Source organism: Cucurbita pepo, chromosome 9, assembly GCF_057944985.1.
Source record: "Cucurbita pepo subsp. pepo isolate OVF chromosome 9, ASM5794498v1, whole genome shotgun sequence".
Taxonomy (NCBI): domain Eukaryota; kingdom Viridiplantae; phylum Streptophyta; class Magnoliopsida; order Cucurbitales; family Cucurbitaceae; genus Cucurbita; species Cucurbita pepo.
In genome coordinates, this window is record NC_141806.1 from 4,455,975 (window position 1) to 4,472,643 (window position 16,669).

At 39.2% G+C, this 16,669-nt stretch overlaps 3 non-coding genes across 3 annotated transcripts; 2 read left to right on the forward strand and 1 right to left on the reverse strand.

Annotated features, from left to right (window-relative positions):
- Positions 1-4,179: 4,179 nt before the first annotated feature.
- TRNAK-UUU (transfer RNA lysine (anticodon UUU)) lies at positions 4,180-4,251 on the reverse strand. Its single transcript has one exon. It is a non-coding gene; the product is annotated as a tRNA-Lys (tRNA).
- Positions 4,252-12,024: 7,773 nt separating this feature from the next.
- On the forward strand, positions 12,025-12,096 carry TRNAH-GUG (transfer RNA histidin (anticodon GUG)). Its single transcript has one exon. It is a non-coding gene; the product is annotated as a tRNA-His (tRNA).
- A 91-nt stretch (positions 12,097-12,187) lies between these two features.
- On the forward strand, positions 12,188-12,259 carry TRNAH-GUG (transfer RNA histidin (anticodon GUG)). Its single transcript has one exon. It is a non-coding gene; the product is annotated as a tRNA-His (tRNA).
- Positions 12,260-16,669: the final 4,410 nt, after the last annotated feature.

Sequence of the window (16,669 nt, forward strand, 5' to 3'; positions counted from 1 at the left end):
CTTCAGCGACAGCAGAGTATTGGCGAGCTTTGCGTTCTAGGCTAGTGGTGCTTGCCAAAGCCCATAGAGTGCCTTGTGCAAGCGTAGTTCCTTGCCGAAGTTGTCCTTTTCTAGGAAGCCAAGTGGTTGTCAGACGTAGACGGTCTCCTTGAGCTATCCGTTGAAGAAAGCGGACTTCATGTCCATGTGTTGGACCTCCCAAGAGCAATGTGCCGCGATTGCCAGCAATAGGCGGACGAATTTCAACCTTGCAACTGGCACGAATACCTCTTTGAAGTCCACTCCTTGCTTCTGGACATAGCCCTTCGCCACTAGACCGGCCTTATACTTCAACTTCTCCCTCTTCGTTTCGCTTTAGTTTGATACCCATTTTAGCCCTATGGCTCGGTGTCCTGATGGGATGTCCTCCAGACTCCACGTCTTCCTTCATTGCCTTCAGCTAGCACGGGTTCCTTCTTGCTTCGGCGAAGGAGTTCGATTCATCCGCGCGAATGGCATGCGGTTTAGCCACTTCTTCTAAGAGCTCGCGCGCCGCTAGTCCCTATGGTTCACCTCCTCCCAGTAGGTCTTCAATCCTTCGGTATCTGGCTGCCAGACCATCATCGTGATTGGCATCCAGCGTCGAGTCCGTAGTACGTGGTGTTACGAACTCAACTGGTTAAGGGGGCGTAGCAGGAATTGTGGTAAGTGTAGGCGTAGGCGTGTCCGGTACAGCTGTTGTGACGGTGATAATGCCCAATGCTGTGCTCCTCCTTCTCCCAGCTCAATAACGAGGTAATCCATCGTGAATTGATTTGGGTTTTGGTCTACCTCGGTCACATTGTTCCACCACTAGAAGGTGTTTTAGTCAAACACGACGTCGCGCGATAAGTGAGCTCGCCCCCCCGTAGGATCATAGAGCCTGTACGCCTTGCTCCTGGGTTCGTAGCCGATGAAGACGACCTTCAGCCCCCAAGGATCAAGCTTATCGAGGTGGAGACGTGTGATCTTCATATATGCGATGCAGATGAACACTCAGAGATGATGTACCGCTTGCTTCTTGTTGTACCAGGCCTCGTGTGGCGTCTTCCCGTCGAGGCTTCGCATTGGCGACCGATTGAGGAGATAGACCCGTTGCTCTCGCTAGAGTTGTCGTGGAGCTTCAGGCGTGGAAGACATTCCTCCTCAGTTTGTCGTCCTTAAAGCGGATCTCCAAAAACTCCTTCCGCAACTGCTCGATGTTGGACTCCCGCACTCGCTACACACCAACCCGACGAGACTTGATCCCCTCCCAAGCTGATTGCGCGGTGCGCTTGGTGGAGAGAGATGCTAGCATCTTTGGAGGCACAGAACGTAGTATGGCAGCAAATGCCAAGTAATCCTCCTGATACTCGATCGTTTCTTCTTCCTCCGGCTCGACAGCGTGCCACAACCCTTGCGCCTATAGGTTGACGTGCATCGGGTACTGCAAAGAGGCGGTCATCTCCTTGATCACTCGCTCGATGACAACTCGACGTCCGTCTTGCGGTGCCGGCCTCTTGGTGGCGGTGATGGAGACGTCGACACTCGGTGGCGGCATGGAGGAGTGCGACATCACTGCTTGTTTAGTGGTGAGAATTCTACGTTGTGGCCGGCTATGAACCATTGAAGCATATTAACATAACTGCAAACCACAACGAGCTTTTATGAACAAACTGGTGAAGCATATTAGAATTTTTTTGTTTATCCTTAATCATGAAAGTGATGAATGATGACTAAATATTCAAGTGGTTGTAGTTTAGTGGTGAGAATTCCACGTTGTGGCCGTGGAGACCTAGGCTCGAATCCCAGCAGCCACATCTATTATTTTTAGCTACGAACCAATTAAGGCATATTAACATAACTCAAAAGTGAAGAAAATTAGAAGTTTTTTTGTTTATCCTTAATCATGAAAGTGATGAATGTTGGCTAAATATACAAGAGGCTGTTGTAGTTTAGTGGTGAGAATTCCACGGATGTGGGAATCTGGACTCGAATCCTAGTAGCCACAACTACTTTTTTTAGCTGCAAACAATTGAAGCATATTAATATAACTCAAAACCACTACAAGCTACAAATTAAGCTAAATATCCAAGTGAGACCTAGACTCAAATACCATTAGTCACATTTGCTTTTTCTAGCTATGAACCATGAACAAACGGGTGAAGCAAATAGAAATTTTTTTGTTTATCCTTAATCATGAAAGTGATGAATGATTGCTAAACATCCAAGTGGTTGTAGTTTAGTGGTGAGAATTCCCGTGGTGGCCATGGAGACCTGGACTCAAGTCCAAGCAGCCACATCTGCCTTTTTTAGTTACAAACTATTGAAGCATATTAACATAACTCAAAACCAGTTCACAACTCAACCCTCTATTTTTCTCCTTGGATTAGACACATGCTTTATAATGATTAGTTGTAGATTAGGAAGAATGATGGGTGAAGTTTAGTGGTGAGAATTCTAAGTGTGGTTGTGACGACCTGGGCTCAAATCCTAATAGCCACACACACATAACATGGTTTTGATTTAAGCTACAAAACACAAGTATGACATTCGTAATGGTATGGACCACTTCAATCCTAATCCGCTAAATATCGAAGTGGTTGTAGTTTAGTGGTGAGAATAACATGTTGTGATCATGGAGACCTCGGCTTGAATCCATGCACCAACATTTGATTGTATCTGTAGTTTAGTGGTGAGAATAACATGTTGTGATCATGGAGACCTCGGCTTGAATCCATGCACCAACATTTGATTGTATCTTACAGTCATTCTCATGATTAGTTGTAGATTATGAAGAATGATGAGCAACATATCGAAATGTCTATAGTATAGTTTAGTGGTGAGAACTCCACGTTGTGGCCGTAGAGACTTAGGCTCGAATTCAACCCTAATCCGCTAAATATTGAAGTGGTTGTAGTTTAGTGGTGAGAATAACATGTTGTTGTGATCATGGAGACCTCGGCTTTGAATCCATGGACCAACATTTGATTGTATCTTACACGTCTTTCTCATGATTAGTTGTAGATTATGAAGAATGATGAGCAACATATCGAAAGGTCTATAGTATAGTTTAGTGGTGAGAACTCCACGTTGTGGCCCTAGAGACTTAGGCTCGAATTCGAGCAGCCACATTTGACATTCGTAAGTAAGACATTTTTAATCGTCATCCAGTATTGTCCTTGTTCCATCTCGAAGTATTGTATTGATGTATGATATGAAAATTATAATGTGGGAATATCCAGGGGTTTGCTAACTTACCCTTAATCATGAACAATCAAAATAAGGTCAACGAGCCCCTTGGTTGTGAGAATTATAGGGTTTGTTAGCTTATCTTAACCATATCCGTCAAGATGGGCACTGTTTGGTGCCCAGTTAACATGCATGTTTATGGACCATGTTGCAACATACGGGATACATGAACGTTATATTCCCCTCCCTTTCCAAAGTTAAGGGATGCATAGTTACCCTTTCGAGAGTCAAATAAGTATCTTCTTACTGGGTATGTTGCGCCATCTGTGGGGTTCAAACCTACGACCACGTGGTTAAAAGCCACACGCTTTACTACTGAGTTAAGATGGCTTGTCACAGCAAAGGTAGCACATGTTATCCCCACTTGTTAGAGAGATATGAAAGAGTGAGTATTTGCTTATTGGTATGTTATAAAGACTAGTCATTGAGTTTTTTTTTTGCAGCTATTTATAATTTATAACTTGCCATTTGTGGGCATAGAACCGCTTTGTCACATATGGAAGCACATGTTGTCCCCACGTGCAAGAGAGAGTTGAGGCTAGTATGGTTGCACCATCTCGCTGTCACATATGTTGTCCCCACGTGCAAGAGAGAGTTGAGGCTAGTATGGTTGCGCTAGTATGGTTGCACCATCTCGCTGTCACATATGTTGTCCCCACGTGCAAGAGAGAGTTGTTAAAACTAGGTATGGTTGCACCCATCTGTGGGGATTGAACCCACGACCACATGGTTAAAAGCCACATGCTCTGCCACTGAGGTAAACAACTATGGTAGTACATATTCCCACTTGTTAGGGGGAGTTATTTGAGGCAAAAAAAAAAAAAAAAAAAAAAATGACGGTGAGAGTAGATATCAAGCCTTCACAAAAAAAAGAGTATTTACGAAGACTAGTCTCATTGAGTTGTTTGGAAGCTATTTATATAATTTAAGCGCCATCTATGGGGATCGAACCCACAACCACGTGGTTAAAAGCCACACGCTCTACCACTGAGCTAAGATGACTTGTCACAACAATGGTAGCACATGTTACCATCACATGTTAGAGACAGTTATTTGAGGCTGAAAAAAATGTGACGATGAGAGTAAATCGTCGTGTCTCGAGATAAGGAGCCATTAAGTTCTTTTGCAAAAACCCACGACTATGTGGTTAAAAGTCACACGCTCTACCATTGAGCTAAGACGGAGACAATTCTCAAATAAAGAGTCATTGGGTTCTTTTCAGCTATGGTAGTACATGTTGTGCCCACTTGTTAGAGAGAGTTCATGGAGGCTGGAAAAAAGTGATGATGAGTAAACCGTGTGTCTTGCTAGGTTAAGGATGTGATAAAGGGCTACAAATGAGTTGAGATTACTGGGTACATTTATGATGTGATGAAGGGCTACAAATGAGTTGAGGTTACTGGGTATATTTATATACTCTATGTCGTACCCATATTTTTATTAGATTGGTATATATTGATATGTCTTCAAGACTATTCTCGAGATAAAGAGTCATTGGGTCCTTTGTATCTATTTAATTTATAGCCGCATTTGTAGGGATCAAACCCGCAACCATGTGGTTAAAAGTCACACGCTTTATCACTGAGCTAAGATGACTTGTCACAACCATGTATGTAAGTCACAGCATGAGTAACAAGTAGCATCACTTAGTGCCCATGAAATTGATGCATGTTTTTTTGTGATGCTAAGATACCTTGATTGTGCTTGAATATCTTCTTATATTTTGTTCCATTATGATAGATTATGGCTTCAAGCACTAGGAGAGAGACAAAGCATGATTGGGGTTTCGGACGAAGGGCTTAGATAGAGTCTGATCCCACACACGAGTTCTTCATATAGGGAGGAACCTAGAAAGTAGGTGGTCTTATTGTCCACACACCCTGCCATCTTTGATTCATGTTGTTACAACAAATAAGGGAAATTGAAACGACAAAGACAATGTCAGCATGTCAAGAGAGTCTAGATCCTTGAGGGACTTCCGTAAGTATCACCCACTTGGGTTGGATTGAAAGATGACTAACCCCAATGTTGTGGAGGCATTGATTGAGTCAAAGGATAAAATTTTAGGGTACTGGATCAAAAGATCTAGAGAAAGACTATTGATAGGATCTTAACAATACGTGATGAGTCAATCGCTCGGTTGTATCTGAAGGAAGCTTTCGTTTACAAATACAACCAAATGTCAGCCAATATCATCTACTTTTTTTAGCTACAAACGGGCAAATTTGAAGTTTGTTGGTTTATCCTTAGTCATGAAAGTGATGAATGTCAGCTAAATATCCAAGTGGTTGTAGTTTAGCGGTGAGAATTCCACGTTGTGGCCGTGGAGACCTCGGCTTGAATCCCAGCAACCACATCTACCTTTTTTATAGCTACCAACGAGCAAATTTGAAGGAATCCCAGCAACCACATCTACCTTTTTTATAGCTACCAACGAGCAAATTTGAAGTTTGTTGGTTTATCCTTAATCATGAAAGTGATGAATGTCAGCTAAATATCCAAGTGGCTGTAGTTTAGTGGTGAGAATTCCACATTGTGACCAAGTGGGTGCAAAATTAAACATATAAACATGAATCAAACACAAAACATTGATCTCCTTAGATTAGAATGAGAAACTTGGAAAGAATTAGAAGTAAACATGAATCAAACACAAAACATTGATCTCCTTAGATTAGAATGAGAAACTTGGAAAGAATTAGAAGTAAACATGAATCAAACACAAAACATTGATCTCCTTAGATTAGAATGAGAAACTTGGAAAGAATTAGAAGTTTGCTTGTTTATTCCTCAAACATGAGTCGTCAAGACGAGACCCACCTTGGCGTTCACTTTGTCTTCTCCATCTACGAACAGGTTCCTCCTCACTGCACCTCTTGTTGCAGTATTCTAACTCATATACTTATATTTTTTACCAGAGTAATACTTAATCATGCTCTTATTCTTCTAGTGAATCATATCGTCATGGGTTTGTGAGATATTTTTACGGCTCCTCTGTGCCACGTTTGCGACCACGCCCACAACCTTTACTTTCCTTTTTGTGGTTGCCATGTCCCTTCGTACCTAAAAATGAAGAAGCAACCACATTTTTTTTTTGTTCGTGCGAGTCACTCCTCGTGTGTGAGTAAGACATGCTTCTCCTCATCTTTATCTTCATAGCCATGAAGTCTCTCCTCATGGACATTAAGACGACTAACGACCACCTTAACCGACATGTTCTTAAGGTCGTTAATTTTCTCAATGGAGGTAACAATCGGCATGAATCTCGAGAGAACATCTCTAAGGAACTTCTTGACATGAAGATCTTTTTCACTTTGTCACGTAACGAACAGATGCTAGTGATGATTTTCGTCAGCTTCATGGCAAATCGAACATTTTTTCTTAAGACACACTTGTTAGAAAGCAAGCAAAGTAGTCTGTTTATGCGATGATCCTATACGATGTTCTAGATTGCAAACATTGAAATAGAGCTTATTAGAAAAGGTAAGATAGGAAATTCGAAAGCGGTATCCGTTTGAAAAAAATTATGATCCTGTAATTGACAATATGAAAAGGTAGGAACTTTGAGGGAAGGATCCAACTTTCATTAGGATCCTGACTTAGAAGTTAACATACATGTTTATCGATCCTATAACATACTTAGAATTTAACATTTTTTCATCCTGTATGTGCCTATAAGTTAAATCGACCATGTTGCATAGTTACTCTTTGTGAGTAATGGATACATGAGCGTTACTTCCCCTCCCTTTCGAGTGATGTAATGGATTGTATTTCTACTACTAGTACATAATCGTGCTAAATCAGAGGATAAGAAAATATATATCTACGTTCTAGGTACTTTATGGATATCATCATCCCGTTGAGCATGTATGACTGTATGCATGATTGATTGTACATTGAATCCAAGTGGTTCAATCTCTGATCCTCTCTATAGAGAATAAGTAATAGAAGAAATTTCGGAGGAGAGTGAAAGCATCAATTTGGCTAGACGATGACTTATGATGGAATGTCTCCAGTAGACAGAGTGCATTAGAATTGTGAGATGATCTAAGGATATGGCTATAGTACTCTTGATCGATCCAAACTCGATGAGTCAAAACAGAGGAACTTCAAAATGTGAATCCATGTTAAGACCGTCAAACCATCATAGAGATGACGAGCAAGTTAACACATGTACAATACCTTTTCGCTCTAGTACAATGTCGTTATGCTCTAGTACGATACAGTTAAGCTAGGCATGAGACTTCTTAAGGATGATGTGTGACTTGATAGTTTAAATGGATTACCCTGCATGGTGGATCCGTCCTGTAGATGGGTGTTAATCATGTGGATAGTCATTGGAGCTGGTACATATAAGGGGTGGGGCGATGGGTGTTAATCATGTGGATAGTCATTGGAGCTGGTACATATAAGGGGTAGCCCCAGCCCCGACCTTGGACAACTACATGGCCAACGGGATTGAGGCAGAAAAAAGTGATGATGAGTAAGCCATACCCATATATGTTGTATTAGGTTGGGTATATATTGGGTATGTTAGGTACGTTCTAAAGACTAGTCATGTACATGGTTGTACATGTTTGTAAGAGAGAGTGTCAAATGAGGTATTTTCTTACTGGATATGTGCGCCATTTGTGGGGATCGAACCCACAACCACGTGGTTAAATGCCACGTGCTCTACCACCAAGTTGGGATGGCTTGTCACAACCCTAGTAGCACATGTTTTCTCCACTTGTTAGAGAGAGTTATTTGAGGCAAAAAAAAAAAAAAAAAAAAAAAAAAAAAAAGTGCCAAAGACAAGTAGATCTCAATGTTCTAAAAGACTAGTCAATTTATAGTGCAATCTATGGGGATCAAACGCACAACCACACGGTTAAAAGCCATGCTCTCTACCATTGAGCTAAGATGGCTTGTCGCAACAATGGTAGCACATGTTGTCCCCACTTGTTAGAGAGAGTTATTTGAGGTTGAAAACAAGTGACGATGAGAGTAAATCGTGGTGTCTCAAGATAAGGAGTCATTAAGTTCTTTTCAACTATGGTAGCACATGTTGTGCCCACTTGTTAGAGAGAGTTCATGAGGCAGAAAAAAATAATGATGAGTAAATTGTTTGTCTTGCTAGGTTAAGGATGTGATGAAAGCCTACAAATGAGTTTGAGGTTACTAAGTATATTTATATACTCTATATCATACCCATATTTTTTATTAGATTGGTATATGTTGATGTGTCTTCCAGACTATTTAATTTATAGCACCATTTGTGGGGATCAAACCTGTGACCATGTCGTTAAAAGTCACACACTCTATCACTGAGCTAAGATGGCTTTTTACAACTATGTATGTAAGTCATAGCTTGAATAACTAGTAGCATCACTTAGTACCCCTGAAATTGATGCATGTTTTTTGTGACGCTAAGATAGCTTGATTGTGCTTTAATATCTTCTTATATTTTGTCCTCCCATATGGTGATGATGTCCATGGAGACCCTACGGTCTCTGATTCATGTTGCTACAACAAATGTGGAGAACTGATACGACAAAAACAATGTTAGCAAGTCAAGAGAGCCTAGGTACCTCAGGGACTTCTGTAAGTATCACCCGCTTGGATTGATTGAAAGACGACTAACCCCAATGTTTTGGAGGCATCGATTGAGTCGAAGGATACAATTTTATGAAGAGAAAGACTACCCACAATATCTTAACGATAGGTGATGAGTCAATCACTCAGTTGTATCTGAAGGAAGCTTTCATCTACAAATACAACCAATTGTCAGCTAATATGAGAACCTATTACAACTCCATTTTTAAGGTTTTAAATCTCAAACCATGACTAAAAGAACAAGGCAATAATAGACAAGACAAACAAAAAAACAAAAAACAAAAAAAAAAACAAAAAAAAAAACAAAAAAAACAAAAAAACAAAAAAAAAAGAGTAAAAATTTCACGAGTTAAAATCATACAACATCATTCTTGAAATAAAAATCCAAAATAAAAAATACAAAACAAACTTTGTTCACGTTAGTTTACAAACCAAAAATGGGAATGGCATACACAATAGTACAACAACCCATGAAAATATTGGCTAAACTGATGCCCTCGGTTGACATCCCTATGTAAAAACACGGCTCCTCAACACTCTCCCACCTCGACCGGTAACCTGTGACCACTTGAAAAAAAATATGGGTGAGTATAAAAATACCCAGTAAGCAACAATATCACGGTGTTAATCATGTTTCGTTTCTACACGTAATAGAAATACTCACATTTAGATATCTACCTATGTATTCTCAAGTCATTTTCGAGACCGATTTACAGAATCGCAACTTTAGCCTTGACTTGTTTCTACATGCAATAGAAATACTTTGCTTTAAGATAACTACCTGTGTAATCCCAAGTCTCTCTTTAGGACTAGTTTACGAAATTGAGACATCAACCTTGATCCATCCCTCACACATTAGTAACTCAAATTTCTTTGGAGGTTTTGGTTACATCGTTCATAATACCAATAACCCTATAAGGCTTTCCAAATCAATCTTGCTAAGGAGGCTTACTAGGTTTTTAGGGCGTCTAGACGCTTTAAATATTGTCTATCGTTTTTAGGACGTTCAGGACTAACATCATAGGGCTATCCCAACCTCTTGGTGCTCTTATATCTATACTTGTGATTGATGCTCACAATCCTTTGGGGCTTGGTACTCTAGAAGTATATTGTTCTAGGTCAACTAGAAAATCGCTCTAATTCTAGCGCCCTCAACTTAACTAGGAAGATACTCTTATCAATCACATAAAGAACGGAGAATATTTTCAAAACATTCGTTCAACTTTTTATAGAGATATTAATATCAATCACGTAAGGACGAAATATTCATGCAAACTCAACCGGAAAATAACATCTATCAATTGCCCAAGGTACATATCACAATATCATATCCTCATTTCAATCACAACAAAAATCATTAAAGTAGGCATGTACCTAAATTCTCATCCCAGGGGCATTTCAATCATTTTTCATAACATATATAGTGTTCTCATCCAAATAGCCCTTCTAGAGTCTTAAACATGCATATTTTAAACACCTAAGGCAAGATATGTTTGTACGATAACACGTTCTAGTGTTCCCTGAAATATTACTTGCCTAAAGAATCTGTGGCTACTTACCAAGATTATACATGCCTTCACTTATTGGAGGCTCCAAATTTCTTGAAAATTCACTCATTGATTCTGATTCAAGTGACATTAAGGTCAAATTGCAACTGGGACGAAAAAATAGTGGATCGGGAGACAAAACGATTGTAAAACAATTCTCAATGTACATTCGAAGTTTACGCGCGCAACAATGCATGGAGACTCATGTGCGGGCATATGGGCAGCACGCAGTCAACACTCGACTTTGAACCCCAACGAGCGCGACAATTACCCATGAATTTTCTAGTGGCAGCATGTACTGCTCACTACTAGGCGCTCTGATCAGGTCGAATCATGGATCTGGTGGTGGGTACTGAACTGAGTCGCACGCGGGTTGAAGGGTCACAATTTAGGGTCAAATTAGGTTAGGTCTAAGCGATGCGTCTCCCGTGGAAGTTTAATGCATTGTTCCAGTCAAACCATGACACATTTCCACACGCTTGGCAGACGCATTACTCCTATAGTTCGACATCTTTCCACCGCTAGCTTCGCTGCGTTTCACTGCTCGATGTCTGACGCGTCAATCGAATGTTCCATCTGCACAATTAATTTTTAGAATTCGAAGAATTTTATGGTTTTTTCCAATTTTCTTTATATTTTCATTACTTTTCATAGCAAACTTGAATCAACTTGGTTCCTCCACCAAAGTATTAGAGTAAATAATCCATTATTACAAAGATGTTTTTCTTGTAGTTTATTTTCAACCATAGAAGAGATATTCTCATTCAAAATTGACCTACATTCTCATTCAAAATTACTGTTTCTCAACAAACACCAGAACTCCTTCTAATTCGATTCGATTCTAATTTTCATCACGAAAAATATGCAAAATACTTTCTAGATCAACCTACTAAATTTTGTAATATGAATCTCCTTGAATCTCCCATCTCTCAAGAAAAACTAAGAATGAAAAACTCAAAAACTTACCTTGAGTTCTTCCTTATTTCTCGATGCTTTTTGACGATTCAAGTGTCTAGACTTAATCTCCACAAGGCTCAGACTTAATCTCCACAAGGCTCTAAGTAATATTCGTGGCCAAGGTTTTGTTGGAATCAAAAAAGATGGCAATTACTCAAAATGGATGGTTGAGTAACATCATCTTGGACAAACCAAGTAAGTGACTCCACTATTAGCTTGGTTGGATAAATTGTATTATATATGATGGCGCGTCCTATGGCCCCAGCATATGTCATATGTATGAATGATATGATATGCTATGCTATACTATACTATGTTATTTGATACTATGCTATGTTATTTGATACTATGCTATGTTATTTGATACTATGCTATGTTATGTTATGATATGTTATACCATGTATAAAAGCTATATATGATGGGATCATGTCAAGATGGGTTAAAAATCCAAGAGGTTGTAGTTTAAGGGCGAGAATTTCATGTTGTGATTGTGGATACCTACCTGAGCTTAAATCCCAACCGCCACATTTGATTTTTTTTATTTCTATAAACCATTGAAGCATATTAACCTAATTCAAACCACCCGATTGACTTTTATGAACAAATTTGTGAAGCAAATTAGAAGTTTGTTTATTTTATCCTTAATCATGAAAGCCATGAATGATGGCTAAATATCCAAGTGGCTGTAGTTTAGTGGTTAGAATTCCACGTTGTGGCCGTGGAGACCTGGGCTCGAATCCCAGCAGCCACATCTACTTTTTTTATAGCTACCAACGAGCAAATTTGAAGTTTGTTTGTTTATCCTTAATCATGAAAGTGATGAATGTTGGCTAAATATCTAAGTGGCTGTAGTTTAGTGGTGAGAATTCCACGTTGTGGCCGTGGAGACCTGGGCTCGAATCCCAGCAGCCACATCTACTTTTTATAGCTACCAACGAGTTTGTTGGTTTATCCTTAATCAGAGAAAGTGATGAATGTCGGCTAAATATCCAAGTGGAAGGAGATGCTACTGAAGGAAAGAATTAGAAGTTTGCTTGTTTATCCCTCAATCATGAGAAGTTTGCTTGTTTATCCCTCAATCATGAGACGTCAAGAACAGATCAACGTTGGTACTAAACATTGAAGTCGTTTTAGGTTTAGTAGTGAGAATTCCATGTGGGTGCCCTCGAGACAATGTTGTCCCCACTTGTTAGAGAAGACTTATTTGAGGCAAAAAACAAAAAAAAAAAAAAAAACATAACAATGAGAGTAAATCTTGTAGGCCTTCAAATGATAATTGCTTGCTGTGGGTATATTGTTCTAAAGAGACTAGTCATAATTGCTTGCTGTGGGTATATTGTTCTAAAGACTAGTCATTGGAGTTTAATTTATAGCGCCAACTAAAGGGATTGAACACACGGCCACATGGTTAAAAGTTACTCACTCTACCACTAAGCTAAGATGGCTTGTAACAACCTTAATAGCACATGTTGTCCCACTTGTTAGAAAGAGTTATGTTGTCCCACTTGTTAGAAAGAGTTATTTGAGGCAGAAAAAAAGTGACACATGAGAGTAAATTGGGGTGTATTTGCTAGAAAAATGATGCAAGAGCCTACACAATGAGTATTTGTAGTTGTTTAATTTCTAGCGCTATATGTAGTTGTTTAATTGCTATCTCCAAGAAATTACTACGAGGATCGTCCTCCAAAAATAAGTCTGGACCTTCAACTTCTAAAAGTGTTTTGATGAAGAAGAAGGGTAAAGGGAAAAATAAGATTCCTACTAACCGCAAACACAAGGTTCAAAAAGCAGATAAAGGAAAATAACCGCAAACACAAGGTTCAAAAAGCAGATAAAGGAAAATAACCGCAAACACAAGGTTCAAAAAGCAGATAAAGGAAAATGTTTCCATTGCAACGAAAACGGGCACTGGAAGAGAAACTGCCCAAAATACCTTGCAAAGAAGAAAGCCGAAAAGACACAACAAGGTAAATATGATTTACTCGTTGTAGAAATATGTTTAGTAGAGTATGACAACTCAACTTGGATACTAGATTCAGGGGCGACTAATCATATTTGTTCTTTTTACCAGGAAACTAACCCCTTTTGAATGCTTGCGGACGGCGAGATAACACTCAAGGTTGGAACAGGAGAGGTTGTCTCAGCAAGATTAGTAGGAAATTTAAAGTTGTTTTTTGGAGATAGATTCATTATATTAGATAATGTACTTTTTGTTCCTGAAATAAAAAGAAATCTAATATCTATCTCTTGTTTGTTAGAACAATTGTATAAAGTATCTTTTGAAATCAATGAAGTGTTCATTTGCAAAAAAGTTATTCATATTTGTTCTGCAAAACTAGAAAACAACTTATATATGGTAAAACTGAGCGAAACAAAAGCTATTTTAAACACCAACATGTTTAAAACAGCTGAAACTCAAAATAAACGACAAAAGATTTCTCCTAATACCTATCTTTGGCACTTAAGACTATGCCACATTAATCTCAATAGGATTAAGAGATTGGTTAAAAGAGAACTTCTAAATGAGTTAGAAGACAACTCTTTACCTCCATGTGAGTCTTGTCTTTAGGGTAAAATGACTAAACGATCATTTTCCGAAAAAGGTTATAGAGCCAAATAAACCTTAGAACTCGTACATACAGATCTCTATGGTCCAATGAATGTCAAAGCACGAGGAGGGTATGAATATTTCATCAGTTTTATTGATGATTATTCAAGGCATGGCTATCTTTACCTAACGCATCACAAGTTCAAAGCTCTTGAAAAATTCAGAGAGTATAAGACTGAGGTTGAGAATCTATTAGGTAAAACTATTAAAACACTTCGATCAGATCGAGGAGGAGAGTACATGGACTTAAGATTTTAGAACTATATGATAGAACATGGAATAAGGTCTCAACTCTCAGCCCCTAGTACGCCTCAACAAAATGGTTTATCAGAAAGGAGAAATAGAACTCTATTAGACATAGTTCGGTCTATGATGAGTTTCGCTCAATTACTCGATCCGTTTTGGGGATATGCAGTGGAGACTGCTACATACATTTTGAACATGGTTCCTACTAAGAGTGTTTCAGAAACACCTTATGAGTTATGGAAAGGGCATAAAGGTAGTTTACGTCACTTCAGAATTTGGGGATGTCCAGCACATGTGTTGTTGCAAAACCCCAAGAAATTAGAACGTCGTTCAAAATTATGTCTATTCGTAGGATACCCCAAAGAGACGAAAGGTGGTTTGTTTTATGACCCTCAAGAAAATAGAGTGTTTGTATCAAAAAACGCTACATTCTTAGAGGAAGACCACGTAAGAAATCATCAATCTCGTAGAAAACTAGTATTAAGTGAGATTTCTAAAGAAGCTACTGATAAAACAACAAGAGTTGTTGATCAAGCTGGTCCTTCAACAAGAGTTGTTGATGGAGCTGACACTTCTGGTCAATCACATCCTTCTCAAGATTTGAGAATGCCTCGACGTAGTGGGAGGGTTATAACTCAACCCGATCGTTACTTGGGTTTGGCAGAAACTCAAGTCATCATACCTGATGATGGCGTTGAGGATCCATTGACCTATAAACAGGCAATGAATGATGAAGATAGAGATCAGTGGATTAAAGCCATGAATCTTGAAATGGAGTCAATGTACTTCAATTCAGTCTGGGAACTTGTAGATCAACCAGATAGGATAAAACCTATTGGTTGCAAATGGATCTATAAGAAGAAACGAGACCAAACCGGTAAGGTACAGACCTTTAAAGCTCGACTAGTAGCAAAGGGTTATACCCAAAGAGAGGGGGTGGACTATGAAGAAACCTTCTCTTCTGTTGCTATGCTTAAATCGATTAGAATACTCTTGTCTATTGCCACATTTTATGATTATGAAATTTGACAAATGGATGTTAAGACAGCCTTTCTAAACGGCAATCTTGAAGAGAGTATCTATATGGCTCAACCAGAGGGGTTCATTGAACAGGATCACGAGCAAAGGGTTTGCAAGCTTAAAAGATCCATTTATGGGTTGAAGCAAGCATCTCGATCCTGGAATATAAAGTTTGGTACTTCGATCAAATCTTATGGCTTTAAACAGAACGTTGACGAACCTTGTGTTTATAAAAGAATAGTCAACTCTACAGTAGCTTTCCTGGTGTTGTACGTTGACGATATCCTACTCATTGGAAATGATGTGGGATTTCTGACTGACATTAAGCATTGGCTAGCGACACAATTCCAAATGAAAGATTTGGGAGAGGCTCAGTTTGTTCTTGGAATTCAAATTGTTCGGAATCGCAAGAACAAAATACTAGCATTGTCTCAGGCATCGTACATCGACAAAATGATTCGATATAAGATGCAGGACTCCAAGAAAGGATTATTACCTTTCAGGCATGGAGTTCATTTGTCGAAGGAACAAAGTCCTAAGACACCTCAAGAAGTTGAGGATATGAGACACATTCCCTATGCATCAGCGGTCGGTAGTCTGATGTATGTCATGCTATGTACCCGACCCGACATATGCTATGCTGTGGGAATTGTCAACAGATATCAGTCCAATCCGGGACGTGCTCATTGAACTGCCATTAAGAATATCCTCAAGTATCTTATGAGAACGAGGGACTATATGCTAATGTACGGTGCTAAGGATCTGATCCTTACAGGGTACACTGACTCAGATTTTCAGACCGATGTAGATTCGAGGAAATCGACATCAGGATCTATCTTCACTCTGAACGGAGGAGCAATAATATGGAGAAGCATAAAGAAAGGTTGCATTGATGATTCCACCATGGAGGCTGAGTATGTTGCTGCTTGTGAAGCAGCGAAAGAATCTGTATGGCTTCGGAAGTTCTTAACTGATTTGGAAGTCGTTCCAAATATGCATCTTCCCATCACTCTTTATTGTGATAACAGTGGAGCAGTTGCAAATTCAAAAGAACAAAGAAGCCATAAGCGAGGAAAACATATTGAGCGCAAATATCATCTCATAAAGGAGATTGTGCAACGATGAGATGTGATCGTCACACAGATAGCTTCAGAGCACAACATTGCTGATCCATTTACAAAGCCCCTCACGGCTAAAGTGTTTGAAGGGCACCTAGTGAGTCTAGGACTACGAGTTATGTAATCTAGGGCAAGTGGGAGAAATGGCATGAGTATGTGATGCCCTAGTTTATTGTATTTCTCTCTACTCAACGTTATAAAACTTCACTAGAGTTTTAGTCCAAGTGGGAGTTTGTTAGGTTTTATGTCCTAAAACTCATAGTTTGTAATCAAAAACATATTCTATTTTCAATAAAGTTATTATTGTTGTTTATTCAGTAAGGATTGTTATT